A 15440-nucleotide genomic window follows, 5' to 3' on the forward strand; every position below is an offset into this window, starting at 1 on the left:
TGTTTGTATGTACTAAACAGAACAAACATACGTACAATTAATCGAAATTATACGTGTGTATAGTGACGGTATGGTGGTGCACACGCATATTAAATGAAAATGTGCCATTTATTGTTGAATAATAAATTAAATGCGATAATATCCTCGGTGAAGTTTACTCATCACTTATTTATATGCAAAAATTGCTACCGTTAGACAACTATTAAAATTTCACAAAAATTTATTTTACGTCCACGTCAGGCTGGTTAGCCAGAGCCACATTTAAATTCCTGCGTATATGTATACAAGACTATACTATAGTATGCTCATAAGCGAATGTACGACGAATACTAATTGGAATGGAAAGCGTAGTATATCGGTGCAGATTGTGGTGGTCTCTTTAACAGGAAAAAAATAATGCGCACACACACTTATTTGGTCAGCTTGTGTGTATCATGAAGTAACGAAGCTATTAATAAATACAAAAACAATTAAAAACAGCGCCTCACCTCACCGTTGGTCGTGATGTGGCGCTCTCTGTTTGGCAGTAATTTTTGGCCGCAATACTAATAGTTTAGGTTTCATACGCTGCACCCAAATTATGGGGAGTGATAAATGGCGAAGTAAAATGTGTACAAAAGTATGTACTTATAAATATGAGCGTATAAACAAATTTTTTCGGAATTTCTTGATGACATCTATCGGAGAAATGGCTGGATGAATGAGACGCATTTTTTCACGGGCGGACACGATTTCTCATGTTTGGATCATCTGAAACACAAAAACCCAATTTATGCTTAAAATATACTCATGAAAAAATGTTGATAAATAAAAAAGTAATTAACGTTTTTTTTTTTATTTCTTTCCATGTTTTTTTTATATAAATTTTGTCATAACACTGTCAATAAATTATAAAAAATTATGAATCTAGTAGGGACGATAGCTAGGCGTTTTGTGAACATTAACAAAAAAAAAAAAATTTAAGCAAAGCGGTTGAGTAGTTCCACCGGAATCATGTCCGCCAGTTTAAAAAAGTGTGTTTTGAGAAAAACGCGTTTAAAGTTTGAGGAGTGCACTCCGAGCGCTCCGAACGTCGAGCGGTATTATTATTTTTGGGCCTTTTTCGAAACCTTCCTATGGTAAAGCTGGTTTCTACATTAATTCTATGGGTATAAGGGAACAGAAAATGCAAAAACCAAAAAAACAATTTTAAAGATTACCCTACTGACTGCATATACGGGGTTCAACAATAAAAAATAATTCTTCAAACCGGATTAAAAAATATTAATAATACAAACCGGATAAATATTAAAAATAAGTACCGTTGAAAAAAAATTAAAAATGGGAAATATATAATTAAGAATTAAAAAGAGAAATCGTTTTGGAATTAACATTTTTTCACGTTTGCGCATTTCGTGTTCTACTACTTTGAAGTTCGCACGTAGCCATCTTCAATACTACATATAGTGTGCCTATATGATCGGCAAACTTACACATTCAAATTAAAAAATTTCAGTTTTCAATTTTTATTCAAAAATTAAAAAAATTTACTTAAAATTTCAACGTTTTGAGTTAAAAATTTACTTATTAAATCCAAGATTGCGGTATAAAATATGTATGTTATAGTTTCCTAATTCAGTATCTGGGTTTAAAAATGTAAAATTGAGTTTTGAGTTCAAAATATTAAGGTGTATATAACACATTCGAAAGTATAACTTGTGTTGATCCAGCTGTTAATATAAAATTTTAGTTTAAAAAATAGATAATTAAATAATTGCCTAGGAAAAATAAAGTAGTAAATATATTAATAGATAATTTGAAAAAGAAATGTGTAAAAGCAAATGAGCAATTTGCATCACTTGTATATATGTAACTTGATCACAGCGCTTATGCTTTTCTTGCGGCACAGATGTCGGGAGCTTACGAGCGCACTATGCAACGATCGATGCTCTATACGTTTTAAGAGCGGTAGGGGGACAAAAAATTCAATATCTTTGGAATGGTATGAATGAACAAACATTTTTTTTTTGCAGATTATTAAAGGTGAATATTTTCCGCGTTGTGTTACATACGTTTCAATTATTTTAAAAAATTTCAATTGTTTAACAAAAAATTATGTAAAATATTGTTATTTAAACAAATGGATCATGAAAAAATATTTATAATATAGCACGAACATTTTTCTTTAACAAAAGTAAAGAATTTTAACGAAATATTTATAACACGGGGTATGCATCTGGTCCCCTTCCTAATGAACTGCTAATTTTCAAAATCGTTAATCGTAAAAATGTTCAATTAATTTTTTTTACAAAATTCTTTTGACTTTTAGAATTTGATTCTTCAATACTTCGTTGCAAATCCTTTATTTTGAATGACAGCCAGACATCAGCGAGGTAATGAGTCAATTATTTTTTGGCACCTGGCCCGGGGAATAGCTTTCCACGCTTCCTCTATCAGTAGCCAAAGTGCATCTTTGTTTGTTGCTTTTTTACCCTTCAAAGCTACTTTCACTTGTTGCCATAAGTTCTCGATGGGATTTAAGTCCGGTGATTGAGCAGGCCAGTTAACACGTTTATATTGTTATCCGAGAACCATTTTTTTGCTAGCTCCGATGTGTGTTTTGGGTCGTTGTCTTGCTGGAACACCCATCGAAGGGGCATGTTTTCCTCAGCATAAGGCAGCATAACCTCATTTAATATATTGCAATAAGTCACCGCTGTCATTGTGTCCTCAATTCGATATCTTGGAACAACTCCTTGGTAAGAGAAGCATCCCCACATCATAATTGATCCTCCTCCGTGTTTTACAGTTTTAACTGTATATTGCGGGTTAAAAGCTGTGTTCACTGGCCTGCGCATATGTTGAGTACCGCAGTCAGGGTGAAAAAGATTGCATTTGGTCTCATCTGACCACAGGATACGCAGCTCAGCTCAGTGTTGTCCTCTGCCCTATAAATTACTAAATTAAATTATATGTTAACTTTCCCAATTTATGATTATATAAAATCTCATATACAATACCTTTATTGCTTAAAAATTTTTAAGAATCCCAATATTTCAAAACTAACACCAATTTAATATTCCCGCCCCTATTATTTCGCACACTCAAAAACGATCTTACTTCACAAAATGATCAATAACTGCGAAACGAGGCCAAATATTTTTTCTTTCATAACGGTTCTTTACTTCACTGACATCCCAGCAAAAAATTGCATGTTACATTTTTGATAATTTTTTTAAAATTAATCAGATTTTATTTTTTACCTATTTTCAAGCAAGTGTCCCTATTATTTTTCACATGACTGTATCTTTATGAAAATTTGGGAGAACATTCTCTACGACTTATACATTCTGATGGAACAATAAAAAAATGTTCGATTTTTTGACCGATCGCAAAGTATATAACCCCCTAAGGGGCTATACCAGTGTGACACTTTCAAAAAAAAATTTTTTCTTGCTTTTTCGATAGTTTATATATTCAAAAATATCCTGTGAAATCGGAGCGTGTCAGCGACCGCTCAGAGGTGCAAACATATTTAAGTGAAATTTTAACCCGTTTTTCTCGAACATTTTTCAAAATTGCTGACATCATAACTCAACGAGAAATTGACCGATCGACTTCAAATTAAAACTGGGTATAGTTGATTACATTTGCTATACAATGGACTACGATCTTTTTGATTGGTTGAAAATTGTCAATTTGGCATTAAAAAAACGACCATTTTTTTCGTAAAAAAACTATTTTTTTTTTTCAAAATTACGCCATTTTCTTAATTTTTGATATTTTTCAAAGATCGTAGTTGATTGTATAGAAAATATATTTAAGTTTATCAACATTTTGAATTTTTTTGTTTCAACTACTCATTCGACCGGAATCATGCCAGCAGTTGAAGCACCTTTTTTTCGGCACTTCCGCAGACTGCACATAACTCCTTTATTTTTCAATATTTTTGTAAAAAAAAAAAATTTTAATATAGATAAAAATAAACTTTTTTACGTCCATAGAATGTCGAAACATTCAATCTAGTACTTTCTTTTAAAAAAATTCACGAAAATCGCCTAATTTTTCATGCGTCACACTGGTATAGCCCCTTAAGTTGCCAAAAATTTGTATTTGTACATGAACACAAAAGTACGGTGCGTCTGAAAATATAAATTCTGCTCGTAGTCTTGACAGCACAGAAATTAATTATACAAAGATCCCATATTTTTTCACTTATGACTGCTGCAAAAATCGTATGCCTCCTCTTTCAACCAGCAGCATTTTCCACTTGACTGCGCCCAAGACCGAAAATGACTATTAAATTCCAAAGGAGGCAAACGTACAAGCCACGTACAATTCGAAGTGACAGAGAAAGAAAGAATAAGGTGAAGTAGTTTGGATCACCATGAACTTACATCTTCATGCTGGAAATGCATACTTTGTGATTTTTGTTTGTATATGTGCATGTACATATTTTTTAGTATTTTATTTTGTTCATTGTAAGTCAATTGGCATGTTGCCAGCTCGCGGTAATGCAAAGTTCACCAGAGAATTGCTGAAAAAGCATTTTTGACAGCTAAAATATGAAAATTTATAGACGACTTCACTTTACTTCTATTACTTGCAAGTTTCAGCATTTTTTTTCTTGTTCATAACATTATACAAAATATGTACATATGTATGTGTATTATATAAACGTACACATGCAAATAAGTTTGCGAAATAATATTTGCGACCTCATTGTAGATGACTGTGCTTACTTGTGCACTTTACTCACTTCTCATAGATTCCTGTATATACATATGTAGGTACATTCTATATGTTTCTCCTTTGCTCTGTGTTTTGTGTGAATTCTGGGTTTGTTACCGTCTGACTTATTTTGCTTTTGTGCTGTTAGCAACCATAATTGATGTTATTGCGCTCTTCCGATTTAAAAAAAAAAAGTACTATATATGTATGTACATACATACATGCATATGTTGAACCCCTTTGTTTACAATAATTTCTAAAATTATCGGAAAATGTCTCCAGATAATTATGGAAATTGTCTTACTTGATTCCTAAATTTGTTCCTAGATATACATATGTAGCTACAGTTCGTCAGCATATTTTGCACAACTTCTTTATAATTTGGTACTTAGTGGTTGCCAAGGAAATTTTGGACTATCAATGCAAGACATAATCTGTATCTTTCCGTATTTGAGGATCACCAAATGTACTACCTTTCAACTTTGCCTTACTAAAATCACCAATATAATAAACTTCCTTCATTTTATTATTCCTAATTTGTTCATCATGTATTAAATCGCTGAGTTCATTTTGAGAAAATAACTTTGCTTGCTGTAGCTGCTTCACCCTTGTTTCTGAGTAATAGTAAGGAAAGCAAGATTTTCATTGAGTAAAACAGAACATTTTGTACGCTCTAATTCTAGATATGTAGATTAAACCAATTAGAGGGCGAGCCACGGTAATTTTTTCAAAATCTTTAACCTACAGGTGCTCCTTGCTACTGCGATCTCTTGTGACAAATTACAGTTATAATTTAAGTGCTACGTGATGCCTTTTGTTAGCGTGACAGTGATCCGAATACGCCTATCTTTGAACTCGTCTTTACTTTTTTGCCATGTCTATCAAGTTTCATCATGATATCTTAATTTTTACTCAAGTTACAAAAAATTTTAGTAATTTTAGAAAAAATATTTACTTAAATACGACTGTATTTTTGACTGTATTTTTTTTTGGTTTCTGAATGACTTTACCAGATTTCGCATCACGATTGGTGTGTAGAGGAAGCATAAAAAGCTAGAAATAAAACTAACGAACGAAATGATCGTGCAGTATATTGCTAATTCCAAGATTATATACAAAATCTCCGGACGGTTGCGGTTAATTCGCACACATTGACGTATGGTGTTAATAGTTTTCATTTTGCTTTACATTGTTAGGTACCACAAAGCAGATCACGTCTATTTGTTTGGTTTACATTTAGTGTTTGCTTTACAAATATTGACACAAAATATCTCTACAACGTACAATGATGGTTGTACTCGTATGACTGACACTGCGCGAACAACCGAGATTAAGGTTGACTTTACCAAATGCTTGTTCGTAGCAAAACTTTTAAGCACAGTTGGATAAACAAAATTAGCCTTTGTTAAAGGTTTAAAATACATATGCACACATATTTGCGTTTCTGGAAATTAATTCGTTATAAGGTAAACTTGCACAAAAGTTTATAATAGCGAAGTTCGACTGTACTTAATAAGGAAAAAAATTATGAACATCTGTATCATGATTCTGAACGGTCATTTTGAATGGCTGCTGTGTTCTATCGTGGTCCGATATCGCTAAATTCGGCAAATAAACAGCTCCTTGAGGAGAGACGGATGTGTTGCTAAGGGACTATTCGTTTATATACAAACAGACGGACAGACAGGCGTCGACTCAATAGGACACGCTTTATTTAATTTGTATATTTTTGAATATATTTTATAGAGTCTGCGACGTTTCCCTGTTCAGGGTATAAAAATTAGTAAAAATTTCATTCTGCGTTGCGAGGCTATACGTAGTTATTTATTTTCCTGTCTGCTTTCTTATCTCGCCCTGTTTTACGTCCCATTCATCTACTCGGCCAGGCAAACGTCTGTGTTATTCGACAAAAATAATCGTCTTCCCACGGTCAAGGTTGCTACTTTGTTGCCTTTGAAGCGTCTATTAGCTAAATGAATAAGCGTGTGTGTTATTGGCAGTATTGATCTTGTTGTCGTTATTGCTACAAATATTGAAATATGCAAATGTTTAATGCCTGTGATGTTCTGCCATCGATTAATTGCCAAATATGAGAATCACTCACTTACCAATTGTTCGCACTCGTACCTATCGGAGGTTCACAGCAAATGTTATCGGCAGTGGTGCATGGAATTATTCCTTAATTTTTGCCAATCGGTCGATACTGCTCTGAAATAAAAGTAGGTAGATTAGTGTTTATTAATATGAATTAAGTTTATACTATATACTTTCTGTACATGAAAACACTAATATATTTTTTTCTTTTCAGGTAAATATTGTTCACTCAACTTTTCTTCCACTGTATGCACATTTGTCCGTGTAAGTATTAAATTTATTGCAAAATATTTATTTGAAAGCAAAAGTTTACGGATTTGAGATAATAAAACATTTCAATCTATAGTTATCGGCGGCTTAGTAGTGTATTAAGCTCACTTTGGCTAAGTATTAAATAATTCACACTGTTATTATAAATTGATACTGTCAGCTATGTATTAGTACATTTTTTTTAACTCATATTATATTGAACAACGAAAATTTTCAAAATTAAATGAAGAGGCAGAGATTAATAATAGGAACGGGTTGGAAGAAAAGCGGAAACTTTCACCATGACGATCACGGTCATCCCCGAATAAGGGATCTCAATTTGAAGATTCGGCGATTGGTAAACCAACATAAGCGGAAGAAATAGACAGAGCACCTGAAGTCCTGCAACCTTTCCACCGGTGTGAGTAAGCTTTGGTCTATTGTCAAGGCTTTGTCTAACCCGAAGAGGCATGATGACCGAATTGAAGTTCAATTAATTGGTCATGCCTCTTCGGACCCGAAGTAATGCGCGAACGACTTTAGTCGGCAATTCACCCTTCAAAGGACAAAACCAAGCAATGTGTTTCCCGATGGCTGCGCAAAATGAAAAAAGACTCCGCGCCACTTACTTTCACCGATGAGAAGGTTCAAAATGTCATCAACAAATCGAAATCACCTAAATCCTTTGGCCCTGATGGAAACAACATGCTCATGCTAAAGCGTCTGGGTTCGACGGGAGTAAAATATCTCACCAAAGTCCTCAACCTGTCGCTGATCACTCTTCAAATACCCGATATGCGGAAAATCGGAAGAGTGGTCCCACTACTGAAACCTGGGAAACCCGCCAACAAAGGGGTGTTCTATCGCTCGATAACTCTCCTCTACCCAGTAGTGAAGATACTTGAGGCCTTGCTTCTCCCGACCTTCGCTCACCAGCTGAGCCTAGCCCACCACCAGCATTTATTCCGAAAAGAGCACAGCAGTTAGCGTCATAAACTTGTTAAAAGCTCTTAACACTGTCAATCACACAACGCTACTGCAGAACATCGAACAAACTACGTTCCCTCCAGGACTGAAGAGGTGGACTATTTCGAGGAGAAAAATCTAAACTGGGAAAAATTAAACAGCCACCAGAGGGAGTTTCCATAACCTCGTACGCTAATAATTGCACGATATTGACGTCGGGCAATGGAACCGATGGTATGTGTTAAAAGGTAAACAGCTATTTATCTCCAACCTTTCTCGCCTTTTCTCTGCACGGAACCTAACACTCTCCCCCACCAAATCCACAGCGATCGGTGTTTTAGGTGTAACATTTGATAGTCTATGCTCCTTTGCACCTCATACGAGCACGATTATCGCCAAGGTACAGAGCCGCAACAAAATCCTCAAGTCGAAAGCCAGCAGCCGGCATGGGGAAAAGAAGAGACAAAAAAAAACGATGTTGGCAACAAGGCAATCGGCCGGCCGGTCCTCAACTACGCCGCACAATTATGGCCGGAACCGCCATCTAGGAACATCAAGAGGTTTTTCTCAATTACATCGAATTCAACTTCAGACAAAAATGTAAAGGGTTACACATTTCGGTGTTATTACATTATATTTTATCAGTCACAAGTCGTCGCACTCGCAGCAAGGCTCCTTTGTCACAGCTGACATGTCATAACGCCGAAGACGTAGATAATTTCGTCTATCGTTGAACCAATATTGACAACAACAATAATGTCAGCTTTGAAATCAAACGCAGAATAACTCTTGCCAAGAGGGGCTACTTCGGAATGAGTAGGCAATTGATAAGTAAAATCCTCTCGACTAACAAACAACAAACTCTATAAATCACTCATTATTCCCGTCCTGCTATATGGTGCAGAGGCATGGACGATGGCAACATCTGATGAATGTTCTCGGAAGATCTATGGTCTTTTGGGCATTGGCCACGACGAATATCGCATTTGATAAAACGATGTCTTGTCTGAAAGCTCGTTTGGTATCGAACGGCTCGGAGAGGTCCTTCCCGATACTGACGGAGCTTGTGGTGTTGCTCAACGTCAGCTTACACAGCCGTATTAGTTTTGTGGGGATACCAAATTCAGAAATCGCGGCATAAAGGCAGCTAATTTTCGTGCTGTCGAAAGCAGTTTTGAAATCGACGACGAGGTGGTGTGTGTCGATTCTCCTTTCACGGGTATTTTCCAAAATTTGGCGTATGGTGAATATCTGGTTGGTTGTTGATTTGCCAGGTCTAAAGCCACATTGATAAGGTCCAATCAGTTTGTTGACGGTGGGTTTTAATCTTTCACACAATACGCTCGATAGAACCTTATACGCGATGTTGAGACGGCTTATCCCACGGTAGTTAGCGCAGATTGTGGGGTCTCCCTTTTTATGAATTGGGCAGAACACACTTAAATTCCAATCGTTGGGCATTCTTTCATCCGACCATATTTTACAAAGAAGCTAATGCATGCTACTTATTAGTTCTTCGCCGCCGTGTTTGAATAGCTCGGCCGGCAATCCATCGGCCTCCGCTGCTTTGTTGTTCTTCAGATGGGTAATTGCTATTCGAACTTCCTCATGGTCAGGCAATCGAACGTCTGCGTCATCATCATCGATTGGGGAATCGTGTACGCCTTGTGGCGATGTACGTTCACTGCCATTCAGCAGGCTGGGGAAGTGTTCCCCCCATAATTTAAGTATGCTCTGGGCATGGGTCACTAGATTACCTTTGGGGGTTCTACAAAAGTATGCTCCGGTCTTGAAACCTTCGGTTAGCCGCCGCATTTTTTCTTAGAAATTTCAAGCATTACCCCTGTCGGCCAGCTTATCAAGCTCTTCATACTCACGCATTTTGGCCTTTTTCTTTTTCTGTCTGGAAATGCGCCTCGCATCCCTCTTCAACTCTCAGTATCTCATCCCGCACGTGTTGTGGTCGATCGTAACGTTGTGAAGTAGGCAGTCTGTTTTCTCTCTGCTACGACACGGCACTCGTCGTCGTACCAGCTGTTCTTTTGCGCTTTCCGAAAACCAATGGTTTCGGTTGCAGCTGTACGTAAGGAGTTGGAGTTGCCGTTCCACAGTTTCCTTATACCGAGTTCTTGACCTGTGCCCTCAGAGAGCAGGAGTGCAAGTCGAGTAGAAAATTGTTCGGCTCTCTGTTGTGATTGCAGCTTCTCGACGTCGAACCTTCCTTGTGTTTGTTGACGTGCGTTTTTTGCTGCACAGAGACGGGGGTCGGGGTTAGGGCCTCGGAGCGCTCGCACATCTAAAACACCTGAAACGTGTCTTCCGTCTATCACAACAAGATCGATATAGTTGATGGTTCTTCGATCCGGAGACAGCCAGGTGGCTTGATGAATTTTCTTATGTTGGAATCTAGTGCTACAGATAACCATATTTCGGGCGAAGTCGATCAGTCTCGATTCATTTGGGGATGTTTCGTCGTGGAGGCTGAATTTACCGACCGTAGTGCCAAAGATACTTTCTTTGCCCACCTTGGCGTTAAAGTCGCCAAGCACGATTTTGATATCGTTGATATAACGGCAGCTCTCATAGGTGCGCTCCAAGCGCTCATAGAAGGCATCTTTGGTCACATCATCCTTCTCTTCCGTCGGGGCGTGGGCGCAAATCAGCAATATGTTGAATAACCTCGCTTTGATGCGGTTTGTGGCTAGACGTTCATCCACCGTGGTGAAGGACAGTACTCGGCGACGGAGTCTCTCTCCAACCACGAATCCCAATCCAGATTTGCGCTCCTTTATATGGCCACTGAAGTAAATACCACAAAGACCTACTCGCCTCACTCCTTGACTCGTCTATCGCATTTCTTGGACGGCGGTGATGTCAGCCTTCACTCTAACGAGGACATCAACCAGCTGGGCAGCGACACCTTCCCAATTAAGAGAGTGGACATTCCAGGTGCTTGCCCTTAAATCATAGCCCTTCTTTCGTTTGCCATGGTCGCTTAACGATATTACTAAGCTTTGAATAGCACTAATAGATATCAATTTTTATACTCATCTAAGCCCGTTCCCTCCTTTCTTTATTTATACATACAGTAAAGGCCCGCTAATCCGGATCAATTAAAACCGGCCCCTATCTGGAATATAAGGAAATCCGGATTACCAAAGATATATCAGAACTATGAATTATGAAAAAATATTTATAAATTTCTGTTTGTTTATTATAACAAATACTACACATGTTCCAAAAAAACAAAAAAAACTTAAACCAATAAAGCATAAAAGCGAATGTAGTGAATAATAAACATGTGATCCGGATTAGAGAATACGGATAGAGAATGTCGGTTCGGATTACAAGGGACATAATAGAAATTTTGAGTTTTTTAACCCTGTCCAGTGGAATCCGGATTAGGCCATGTCCGGATTAGCGGGCCTCTACTGTATGTACATTTAAAACTATTGTAATTACTTTTGATGTATATAAATAATCATTAGTGTGTGTAAACTTTTTTGATCTGAATTAGACGCATTTTAAGCTTTACATTAATTTTTTTTATTTGTGTAAACAAAAAAAAATATTTTGATATGCTATATTTAATGTTAAATATACATCTTTTGAAATGGAAAGAAAATTTATTCATTTTATATCAAATAAACGTGTCGTAATTTAATAGAACTAGGTGAATGTAAACTTTATTGATTCACTGTATCAATCAGCAGATTTGCTGCCATCGAAGGAAGCAAACTACTGTTCTTTGCGGTGATTTCAATAGATTAAGGTTAAAATTTAAGAAAAACAAAGAAAATAAAGAGTTTTTCAGTAACTGCAATTAAAAAGTGTAGAAAAGCGCGCGGAAGAGTACATAAATATGCGAATGCTGCTACATACATGCAGGCATATACATTTTTACAGCTCAGACAATAAGATATAATTACGCTATTTTTAAAAATCTGCTGTTCGTTGAACGTCTTACCAACTCATCAATGCAACGAATGTAGTTTTCGTTTTGTTTATTACGAAAAACAAAACTAAACCGAAAAGAGGGCACAATACTCTTAGCGTTTGGTGGGGCCGCTAAGGGGGGCATGGTGGTACATGCAATTGTGCCGTTGCACTCATTATGAAATCACCTTCAACTAGTGCGCCACACTACAACGACCCGACAGCGGTGCTGCTGGCGTTGATAGTGCTCGCTGATGCGCGCATAGTAGGTAATTGTGGTTATTTGTGTTAGTTTTTTAGTTGGCTGTCATTCAATGCAAAAGCAAGTCTTAACAATGAACCAACGGAAAAATGGACATATAACGTGTTTGGAGGGAATGATTTCTCATAAGTATTTACTGTGAACAAATGTATATGTATGTGTGTATGACAGTTTCATTTATTATACTATAATTAGATATAAGAATTGAAATCGCCAAATATTATTATTTAGTGTGTGAGTTACCTTTATAAAATTTCGTAGGCACATATTGTTGAGTATAATGCTAAAAGTTTATGCTATCAGTTAAGACCTTCTGTTGTCCCCAATATACCCGATAAGTGATTTTCAATTTTCCAGCTGTCTGACATTCATGCTGGCTTCAGTACAATAGATAATATTATAATCAGTGGCGTAACTACAACTTCGGGCGCCCGGGGCCAAGGATGTTCTGCCGCCCCCCTTTATTTACCTACCTACAAGTTTCATGAGGTGGTTCGAACAAAAGTGAATTTTTACAAAATATCTTATATTAAGTATAAAAAAGTTTTATTATACATTTCTTCAATGGGACTGAAAGCCTACAAGACGTTAGCAACAGCTTTAAGAATACTACTCACTATACCTGTATCAGATGCGTCTTGTGAAAGAGCTTTTAGCAAACTTAAATTGATCAAATCTTACTTGAGATCGACCATGAGTCAGAGTAGACTGTCCAATCTTGGGATTCTCTCAATAGAATGTGAAACTGCTTCCACTTTAAATTGCAATGATATGATATGTGATTTTGCAGCGATCAAAGCTAGAAAAGTGCATCTTTAAGTTCTATCACTATTTAAGCCAAAAGATATAAGACAAATCCAAAGACTGAAGAGTATTCGATTAAAAATTAATATTTTTCATTGTTATTCAGATTATTACATTTGAGTGTACAACTCTTTATCTTTTATAATAAATTTTGTAAAAAAAATTGTTTTAGTATTTTTCTGAATATTAAAAAACAGCGAAGATCGTTTTGCCGCCCCAAGACGTTGCGCCCGGGGCGACGGTCTTTTTTAGTCTTTTCATAATGTGCGTAACATCACAGGATAAATCTTCTATCTCAACATTGAAATAAGAATTGTTTCAATGGTTGACATTCCATGGATATTTCTTTCTATGTAGCTCCATAAATTCTTGAGACGGTCTTGGTAAAATTCTATTTCAGTTTCGTCTCCAGTATTTATATTTATATTTGCCTCTGCAATTATAAATCGAATTTTTTCCGCTCTTTTTTCAATTGCCTGCTCTATGAGGTCTATCATTTTATTGGGTTTGAGCTATTTCCTCTAGCCTTTATGACCATCTCTTTGGAAGCTATTTCGCAGCTTCTTCTCCAAAGTAACCCCTTTGCAATTGCATTAAATGTTCTGTTAGACTTGAACTTAACTCTTCCGTACTTGCGCTCTTTACATTTTATTATCGATTCAATTATTGTATTTTTTATCGTCACTACATGTTTTCTATTGTTACTGTACATCCGCTGTCTAAAAGCAGCTCTTTTATAAGTCGGTGCATTTGATTACTGAAATTCAAATTTATTATTTGGCCTTTATTTGTTAGCCTATTTTGTTCAGATTGTTCCGCTATGCCCATATCCATGACGAATCTAAGTGAAAATAAAGCGAATTTGGCGCGCTTGATTGCAATTAATAATTCGCTGCTGCGGTCATGCAATGGAGGGAATTGATTCTCCGTTTGGGGAGTTTCCTTTACCTCAGTAGTTTTCTTAACTGACTTTGGCATATTTTTTCGAGATCTTTAAACACTCTTAGGCTGTTCACGATAAGGTGGTTATCGGGTTATGTGGTTATGTGATTAAGTAAACAACAACAAAATGCGGTATGACAAAATAACCTACTTTGACCAACCTAGGCCCTTGTTTACAGATTATGTGGTTGTTTGCTTATTTCTAGTGTTAGAAAGTCGTTGGAATTTTACCAAATGGCGGCACAAAAAATAAATAAAACTAAGCGAATGCATTTCCATTTAGATTTTCTTATTGGAAAATCTGCTATTAACCGCTGCTTTGTGTGTACAATCAGCAAATTAAAACCGAAATAAAAAGCATCACAAAGCATCAAAAATCATCAATAATTATCAAAAATTATTATTTATACAAAGAATTTTTTGAACCCTTAAAATTCGGATTATTTAATAAGCACACACCTTCAATAAAGTCCATTTCCTGAATAGCAGAACTTATTTTAAATTCGATTATTTTGCTTTTTAAACTTTGTTTAGGCATTTTATAAGTAGGAATTCATTGAACTAAAATTGTAAACAATGCACAGCTGTTTGTGTAAAAATAAGCAAATAACCATATATAGGATATTCACGAAGCATAGTGGTTATTTTTAATCTAATAATCACATACCCCGATAACCACCTTACCGTGAACAGCCTATCTGTTCTAATAAATACATACATTTAAATATCGTTGTCAAACTGTCTAGTCTGAGGTGTGAAGATGTTGTACATAGTTCAGTGTAAGCACTATGGTCTATATGCTATGTTTCTATGTTTCGTTGATTCTATCGCAAACTTTCAATCATCGTTGACTGACTTCATCGTCATTTTAAAACAGTTTTACAAAGTTATGAAAATAATATTACTACCAAAAATTTTGAAACGTTTTAAAAAACTTGAAAATTTGTGTTTCCAGTGGAATCACAGACACAGAGTTGTTGAAAATGTGCAGAAGTGTTTTTGGGCAGTCTACTTTATGACGAATACAATCGTTTGAGTGGCACAAAATATTCAGTGGAAGATCGTGAAGTCAACGAAACATTTTGGTTAAGTTTCGGGTATCAAGCATGTCAGTGCTAAACTCTTCGAGTGCCGATCGCGGCCATAACCAAAATGTTACCACATTTATCAAAAGTATCATTACGGTGACGAGACCTGCTTTTACGAAATTGTCCAACAATTTATCAAGTGGCGCTTCAAAAATGAGCTCCAGCTACAACAACTGTATCACAATCTTAACTAAATCTTCTAGAGCTTTTTAATAGTTTAAAGGATGGCTTTTTAAGAAAAGACGAAATGTTTGAAAAAACTCTATTTGCTTTTTATTACGACCTCTCCTTTTGGGTGTTACAAACGTCGTGGCAAATTTAATATATCCTTTTCTGAGTATAAAAACAACAGCAATAAAAATGTGCAAACACAACGCAATGTTTAGATT

The sequence above is a fragment of the Bactrocera tryoni genome, chromosome 4, assembly GCF_016617805.1.
Source record: "Bactrocera tryoni isolate S06 chromosome 4, CSIRO_BtryS06_freeze2, whole genome shotgun sequence".
Lineage (NCBI taxonomy): Eukaryota > Metazoa > Arthropoda > Insecta > Diptera > Tephritidae > Bactrocera > Bactrocera tryoni.